Source organism: Taeniopygia guttata, chromosome 2, assembly GCF_048771995.1.
Source record: "Taeniopygia guttata chromosome 2, bTaeGut7.mat, whole genome shotgun sequence".
Taxonomy (NCBI): domain Eukaryota; kingdom Metazoa; phylum Chordata; class Aves; order Passeriformes; family Estrildidae; genus Taeniopygia; species Taeniopygia guttata.
This window is the reverse complement of record NC_133026.1, coordinates 96,748,097-96,756,937: the sequence shown is the minus strand read 5'-3', so window position 1 is coordinate 96,756,937 and position 8,841 is coordinate 96,748,097. Positions and strand designations below refer to the sequence as shown.

The 8,841-nt window shown below is 35.4% G+C and overlaps 1 long non-coding RNA gene across 1 annotated transcript in view; it reads left to right on the top strand.

Moving 5' to 3' along the window:
• The first annotated feature begins 57 nt into the window (after positions 1 to 57).
• The window catches only part of LOC140682395 (uncharacterized), a 33,346-nt gene continuing 24,562 nt past the window's right edge, over positions 58 to 8,841 (top strand). The window contains exon 1 of the long non-coding RNA XR_012054072.1: positions 58 to 4,266. This is a non-coding gene — a long non-coding RNA (uncharacterized lncRNA). The remainder of the gene's footprint in view (positions 4,267 to 8,841) is intronic.

The window sequence follows — 8,841 nt, the reverse complement described above, 5'->3', positions numbered from 1 at the left end:
TTTTGCAGATGTGGACTCTATTTATTTCTGGGGTACACTGCTAGTTACTGGCCTCCAACTAGACTTTATGTCTCTGAGCCCAATCATACAGGGAGTTTTAACCCACCAAACTGCTTCCTCATTCAGCTCATAGTTTATCAACTTCTCTATGAAGATCTTAGGGGAAATTTAGGGGAAACTTCAGTCAAAATGACGCTTATTGGCTGAGCTTGCTTAAACAAGGCTATGATTTGGTACATTTGCAGATTGTTGTGTGAGTGAACATGACTTACAAAATTTCCCTTTCTCTGTATTTGAAGTATGTCTTTTAATTGAACAATGTTTTTAAAAGATTTCAGCTAGTTTGAATTATCATTGCATAAAACATGGAGATATATTCACCTGGGATCATACAGCACATGTTGAATCTTGTCTTAGTCACATAGATGCAGTTAAGGAAGTTGGGAAATAATCCCCTAGGCATGTTAATGTGTTTTTTTGACAACTGTTATCAAGTCTAACAAGATATTTAAATTGCAGATATGTTTTCTGACTGAATATTCAAAAGGTACTTGAAAGCCAATCATCAGCGTCCCAGATGTTTTTCCCTGTTGCAAGTGTATCCAGTGACTTTAGATTTTAGCTTAGATAGTTTATTCCACCTTTGGAACCTTGGTGTCACAGATAATAAAATGACAGAATTGTTAGGGGTTGAAGGGACCTCTGCAATTCCACTGAGAACAGGTTAAACTGGAATGTATCCAGGTGAGTTTTGAATGTCTCCAGAGATGGAGGTTCCAGGACTTCTCTGGGCAGTCTTTTCCATAGAAAGTCTCATTAACATCCTCCTCCTGGTCAGGTGGTCCATAGCAGATGCACACAGGTATCACCCATATATATTATGCAGTCCCTTACTTCTTACCCATAAGTTCTCAATTAATTTGTCTGCCTCTGGGTAGAGCTTGAGACATTCCAGATGCTCCCTCACATAAAGAGCAAATCCATCACCTCACCTCTCTTACCCATTCTTCCATGACAACATTCCAGTTATGTGAGCTATCACACCATGTCTCTGTAACTGCAATGAGATCTCACATAGATTTTATATTCTTCTAGTTTATTCCCCCTACTGCGTACCCCTGTGTACTCTTAGCAGTAACCATTTGTTTTCCTCATCCTTAATTCAGCATTTGTATCAGGGAAAACCTTGCTATTTGGTTTTTTGTTTGTTTGTTTGTTTGTTTGTTTTGTTTGTTTTTTTTAATAGATTTGTGTTGAATCCTCAGGTCTCAACACAGAACTTTTGGGAACTCTGTTAGTAACATATGTTGAAAATTTGCACACTACACATAAATATATATTCTTTTCTTAATTCTTGATTTAATCCACAAAATAACCTTCCTAGGCTTTAAGCATCCTCAATTGGAAAGCTTATAAGTATTTTAAAAAGTAAGTAGTCTTGAATCTATCTTTATCTTCCTAAGTGACTGACTGCTCATGTAAAGACTGCTGTTTTGTTGGTGAGAATTATTATCCTTTAAAACACCTATATATATCTGTATGACTATTTCTTTATTCTTGTTTGTTTCATTTTTAAATGCACTTTCATTTAGTTGGCTCAATACTGAACTCCTAACCCCAAGCTAGTGGCTGCTTGAATTCTTCCTGAATATATTTTTGATGGCCATTGACACTCACCAATTTTAGGTTTTCCAGTAGCAAAAATTTTAGGAGTAGTTATGCAATAGTCTGTATTAGAAATTGTATTTTGGAAAATTTCAGATTTACACTTCTTTGGAATTTGTTGCTGTATAGCAGCTGGCTTTTTTCTTTGTTTTGTTTGTTTTAGCTTTGGAAGGAGTTGAGGGGGGGGTCTCAGCTCTTTGCCTTTGTATAATGCTTCCTACTTAAGCAATCTCTGACACTTTAAAATATATTCAGTCTTCTGAATCTTGCTACACAGGTATCCTGTTTTTCTTCTCATAGGAATTGAGTCTGTCAGGCCTGTGCTAACTTTGCCAGGTCACCCATTTCACGAACATACGCAGATCAATCACGTAAGTGGGAACAAACGCCTGGTAGTGGTGTGGGTTTGTCTATAATGAGAGAAGAGATAATGAGTTTGCATCCTGAGATGTCCCTTGATAATTTGTTCATCCCAACTGAAGAGAAAAAGAGAGAATTGAGGAAGGCAAGAGGAAAGGATGGGACTCTTTTTGGGCATCAGCAATGATTTACTGATTATTAGTAAGAACTCTGCACTGCAGTGATTAACCAGTAAACAATGTCTGAAAGAAATACATGGACCTAATATTCACTCTACTATTGAAATTATTTTAATTAGGGCCCAGCACTGAAGTTCACTTTTATAGATTATTTCTAGCTGCATGTTGGGAGGAATTCACTTCGGAGAATAACCTTTCAATTTATTCAAAATGTAGTGGCATGTTTTCACCTCGGTAATTATAATCCAAGCTCAGTAAGCAGAGAAACAAATAAGGAAAAATATTCCACATACTAAAGGACTGTTTGTAAGCACAATGATACAAGGGTGATACAAAAATGGGCTTAATTGCTACTGGATTTCTTTTTTTCTTAAGACAGAAACATCCTATTATGAACTTTCCTTGGCTTTTCCTTCTCCTTTTGGAAACCTAAAGAGATGTCTGTTACTTGGGTTTCCCTAATATTTAGGGAATTTTGATTTTGTCCTGACAGACTGACTTTTCATTTAAAATTTCCTTTCATATCATTTTCTGTGCCATGCTATGGAAAATTATAATGCAAGATATGGAATATGATTTATAAATTGTTATTATTAATTACAATTATGTTTGTCATGAGAAGAAACTATATTTATTTTGTTTTTATTGTTGGAATTGTTGTTATACCACACAAGCTATATTAATATTGTGTGTTGATTCACAGATCTTGCTTAAGTTAATTAAACCAATGATATTGGAAAAAAAAAAAAGGAATGGTGTAAACTGTAAGTCTTCCCTAACATAAAAATTTTGCTCAAACTTGTTGCTGTTGTATATACTAGGAGTATACTCTTTCTGCTACTGATCTTTTTAAAAGAATAAAGAAGAGCCAACATGTCAATGCCACTTGAAGTTCCTTTAAAAGGCATCTAAAACTAGAATCTCACACTGTCATGCATGAGAACTTAGGCCAAGTGACACTGTGTTGCAGCTCTCTGTATAGAAAACCAAAAAAATTCCTTTAAATGAATTTCATATTTTCAGAGTACTTTGATAGAATTATCTATAAAAGCAAACACATTAGACATTTAATTTTCACTTACTTAACTTTCACATTTGTTATGATTTAAGCCCTGCTGGCAAAGCAGCACCAACTGCTCACTCACACCCAACCCCAGTGGAATGAGGAGGAGAATCAAAAGTTGATGTTATTATTACAGGAAAAAATAAAACCCAAGAAAAATAAATTATGCACAATACAATTGCTCAGCACCTGCTGACCAATGTCAGATCACATCCCTGAACCTTGACCAATCTCCTTTCCAAGTAATTCCCCCGGTTTATACCCTGGGCATAACATTCTATGGTGTAGAATATCCCTTTGGTCAGTTTGTGTCACCTGTCCCAGCTATGCTCTCTTCCAGCCTTTTTGTGTACCTTCTCACTGGAAGAGAATGAGACACAAAGAAAGTCCTTGGCTTCAGGTAAACACAACTTAGCAACAAGCAAAACATCAGTGTACTATCAAATGAAGTAAAAATGTGTGATGATGAAGTTCAGGATATTATGCAGTTGACCTATAGAACAAACTCCTTGGTTTCAGATAGGTATAATATTTGTATAAGTCTGAAGCACTATTGAGATCACAACTTGTATATGAAATGCTAGAGCTGCTTACGTACACAAACTTCTTTTTATAGTGAGACAATTTGTTGATAATAATGTTTGTTTGCTTTAATGACTAAAACAAAAAGGAGCCCAAAATCCCAAATGAATGCTCATTAACTTGCACCAGGCAGTGTTAGTGATGTGATTAAATGCAATGTGTTCATTACATTACATCATGTCAACAATTTCTAGCTTTTCCTGAAATTAAACAAGAGAACTGTGAGAAATGAGGTTCAAATGCAAGCCTGATATTTGTTGAATCAAATCTCTATTGTCTTCTCAGCAGGATATCCATTTGCTTGGAACTCAACTTTTCCTATCTGTCCCTTCAAATCCTACGCTGGAAATACTTTCAGACTCGATCTCTAAAACAACATGGAAAAGGGACTGGAAAATAAGTGATAGTATGAAAGAGGTGAGTGGTTTCACTACTGGCTACAAGTTCTGTTTCTCTTTATGAGTATTCATTACTGAGCTGATCACCAAATAAATGAAATCCAGTTGCTGATACATTTGCTGAGCCGGTTCAACTCAAAATTTTTGTGACAGTTGACCTTGTAGCAACATTCCTGACAAAACAGAATGTGGTCCTGTTTGACCAGCCTACTGGCCGTCTATGATGGAGTGACAGCGCTGGGGACAAGGGAGGGGCTATGGATGTCATCTGAATGGATTTCTGTAAGACCTTTGACAGAATTTCCCACAACATCCTTCTCTCTCAATTAGAGAGAGAATTGGTTGGACAGTCATACCCAGAGTGTAGTGGTGAATAGTTCAATGTTTCAGTGGGCACTGGTGACAAGTGGCTTCCCTCAGGGATCCATACTGGGACCAGTACTGTTCAGTGTTTTCATCAGCGACATAGACTAGGGGATCAAGAGCACCCTCAACAAATTTGCAGATGACACCATGATGAGTGGGGCAGCTGAGACATCTGAAGTAAGGGATGCCATCCAGAGGGACTTGGACAAGCTCAAAAAAGTGAGCACATGGGAACCTCATGAGGGATGTTTATTTCTTATGGAAATGACCAGCATACGGAAATAGACCACTTTGTCACTTCAGGTAACCAACTGCACATTTTGTATTGTTTTTCTTTTTAGTTATCCTTGTCCCTCTCCTGATTTCTTAGAAGTCAGAGAGATCAAGAAAAAGTTTTTGTGTAACAGCTAAAATATTTCTTTCCAGTACAAGCCTGGACAAAATTTTCCTGCTCTTCAGGTTGTTACAAGAAACAATTGATGATAATATCCATATAAACAAAGAATATTCACACAGCTATCTTCTATTTCCTTCCTGTGTTTTAAGAGCATGGACCGGACATGTCCACCAAAGAGATCCAGTGGGTTGGGCACAGTACAATTACTTCTCCTTTTCCATTGAGTTTATGGAACTGCCTGTTCCATAGCGGTATATGTTAAATAGGTCTATCAATGGTCATTGCCTATATACACAAGGAGTCCCAGACTTGAAGAACATATCTTGATAGACCACTGCAGTACTTTAATTATTCTACTGGTGAATGCTTACACATATACTCTTCTGTTACTCCCACAGAATCCAGAAGAGAGGAGAAATGGGATAAGCCACGCAATATTTTCATCATAAAAAGAGTAAATTTTTAATACAATGGTGTTTGAACTGTTTAGAAAGAATAATATACTGACTAGAAGTAATGTCAGTGTAAAAGCAATGCATCACACATATAAAAATGTCAGTGCATTAGATTCTGCAATGTAGCTTTTGAGTTCTGCTTTGTGTTGTTTCTATCCCCAAATCGGCTAAAATGCTACCCTTAAATAATAAGCTTCCTGAGAACAAAATGAAAAGAATTTGAGAGTATTGTGCTGTTGTAGTAACTCTGAAGTTACATCTCCAGGTTTGGAACAATCAGGTCAGGGTTATAGAACTCTATAAACTAACAAAAAACTCCTTCATTCTTCTATAAAAGTGTTTTTCAAAACTAAAAATTCTGAGAAAAAAGAAGAGTGGTTTCAAAACTAATGTGTCTATAAGGGCATACCAAAGTTATTTTTGTGATCTTCTTCATGTCCTTTTTTAAAGTTCAAGACAAATTAACCTCCAAGAGTTTTGTCTTCACAATGTTTTTGGTATCTAGAGATTAATCTTCTACGAAAAATCTCAAGGACATAGTAATTCACAATCTACTTCAGTCACTGTAAACCTCCTCAGTCAACATTTAATGCATAGTCAAATAATTTTGCAAGGTATATAGCATTCCAACATTATTAACTGTTGATAAGACCTGCTAGGCAGTAAATGTTTGGGTGTTTACTGAATTTGATTATCTTCTTAATTTCATTTCCAACATGCCAGTTAGAATTTTACATTTCTGATTTTACAATTTGGTAACTGGAATTCTCCCAACCTTGAGAACAAAGTTAGACTTTCACATATTTCACAGATTTTCTGTTTATCTAAAATCACAGCTATTAGATTACTGGGGTAATGATGATTAATCCGCAGTTACTTATATGCAGAAGTGCCCACACTTGGGAACAAGATGTTATATTTATTTTAACTAGGATATAAAAATTACTAGCCTTGGGTTTTCTTGAGCAAATGTCTTTATTATCTTCTTAATTAGGTATGCCATTGTGCTTTTTCATATTGCCTGGAAGTCAGTTGTGTGTTCCTCTCTGAAGGAGAAACTCTATGTAAAAATTCCTTTAGTAAATACACACAGCAATTCGAATACCAAGAGAGAATTCTTGCATCATACACATTCCCAGACCAAAAATCACATAAGTGTCACTGTTTTCATCCAGAGTCCCAAAATTACAGCTGAAACAAAAGGGTAAATCTTGCAAACTTATTCACTCTAATGAAAATTGCCTTGAGTATTGAGGTGTTAGAGGTTAGGAGATAAACAGTAACTATGAGACCTATTTTGGGGACCCAGTATAGTACCCTGTCTCCTTTGCATGCATAAAAAGAAGAAATTTGATTTTCAATCTGTTTCTTTTTACTGCTTTCAAGCAAATATGGCCTCCCTCCTTATTTTGCACTAAGTAGTAATGAAAAAGTATCATCTTTGATAACAATGAGGGAAATAGCATTAAAACTGTAGATGATTTTGCTATTTGAAATAATTTATCTGGGTTTACCTTTTATATTTTCCTTATTTGGTTTGGGTTTTTTGTGTTTTTTGTTTGGTTTTTAATTTTTTCTGTAGTAAAACAAGCAAAAGTACTCTTTGAGACCATCTATGTCATTATAAAGGTTCTGCATTGATTACCACAGTATCAGCTGACAAGATGAATGACTAAGGAAGATATATTTTTTGAGCAAATGCAATAATCTGCAATATAATCACTCTAAGCAAGAGGAAGGATGCTTTAAAAATCTAAAAGAAACAATGTATGAAGATAAATTTTCTAATAAAATAGCACATAAATGTGGAAACAGCAAAAAATGTATGCTTTAACAGATGTTTTAAGGGTAGGTGGGGGCCAAATTATTCATAAAGAGGTTTACCCCACTGTCTGACTTTAATTTTCCTCATTGTTACTATGGGGTTATAAATGGATTATGTGAAAGCCAAGAGAAAATACACTTGCTCCTAGAATCTTTGAAGGCAGTACATTTTAAATAAGATAAAATCACCTTGGAAATCTTGAAACCCGTTCTTCTTGCTGCTCCTGCTTGTTTTTTTGGGTTTTTTTTCCCAATGACTGATAATGGAATGCAAATGTTTTTCAGTTTTATGGAAGGGAATATCATTGAAATCTGGTTTTAGAGAACAAGTATTTCTGCAGCTACAAGTTTTTCTGAAGATAACTACAAGTTACAAGAAATGACAGAGATGGTTAGCATGTGTCTAGACCTTCTCAGTCTACAAGCCAAAGATCTTTGTCATTGACTGATCTATATCAGTGTGAGATATTCAATAGTGAGAGGGCAGGAAACTGAGATATTCCATTTATTCTGAGGAAATCAAGGTCAGTTTCTGAAGTAAAGACTGATTTATGATATGGTATAGATTTCTTTCTGATGAAAATTTGAATGAACAAAGAATCAGGCTTTTCTGCACTCCTACCTATGCTTTTCTCTCATTACATGGAAAAAAAACCCAAACATTCCAAGAGTTAAAATTTTTTGGGAGTCAAGAACCATATTTAATTTAGGGCTCTGTTCAACACAAAATGTGTCCCACTTGTCAGTCGTTGAAATGCCCTATTAGCTATGGCAACAAAGTTCTTGTAGACATCCAGGGAATTTCTATCCTTCCTGTTTCCCACTGCTTTTTTTAAAATAATTGTTCCCACTGGGAGACAGCCTGTTGAACACATTCTCTTTGGGCTACACTAACTTTATGACCTATACGTGGAGTTGCACAGCTGGAGAAAGGGCAGAAGTAAACGTAACAATGCAAAGAAATTAAGAACTGTAGGGTAAGATGAATACATTTTCTTCAACACTTTGAGCATACCTAAGAAAATACTGGTTTTTCTAGCTTCTGTGTTATGATACCTTTGTGACAAAAAGGACATAGCTATGGCACAGTATAATTGTACTATTATACATGTACTATTATAGCTTTGCTTAATAATTGTAGTTGCTTTCCACTAAGTATCATTTTTTCCCTTGTGTAATTAGAAACATTGATTCAACTGAAGTCTCACCCTCAGAAAATAATTTCTAATGAGGATTTCATAATGACATAAGAAAATGACATAGCAGCCAACATCAGATTTGATTTCACTCAAAACAGTAAATTAAATTTGAAACTCTGTATTACTCCAGTTTCTCATTCAGCTGTTTAACTTACTCTGAAAGTGAAAAGATTCTTAAATCTGTGTTGTAAAAGATTGCTTTGTGGGATCAAAGTTATATGAACACTTTAAACCTATTCAGTATTATATTTCTTTGCATTCATTTTAAATGAAGCATAATCACCTTAAATGGGCAATAGTGAAATGCCTTAGCTGCAGAAATACAGGCAGCTATATTCTACGTAGCAATGCTA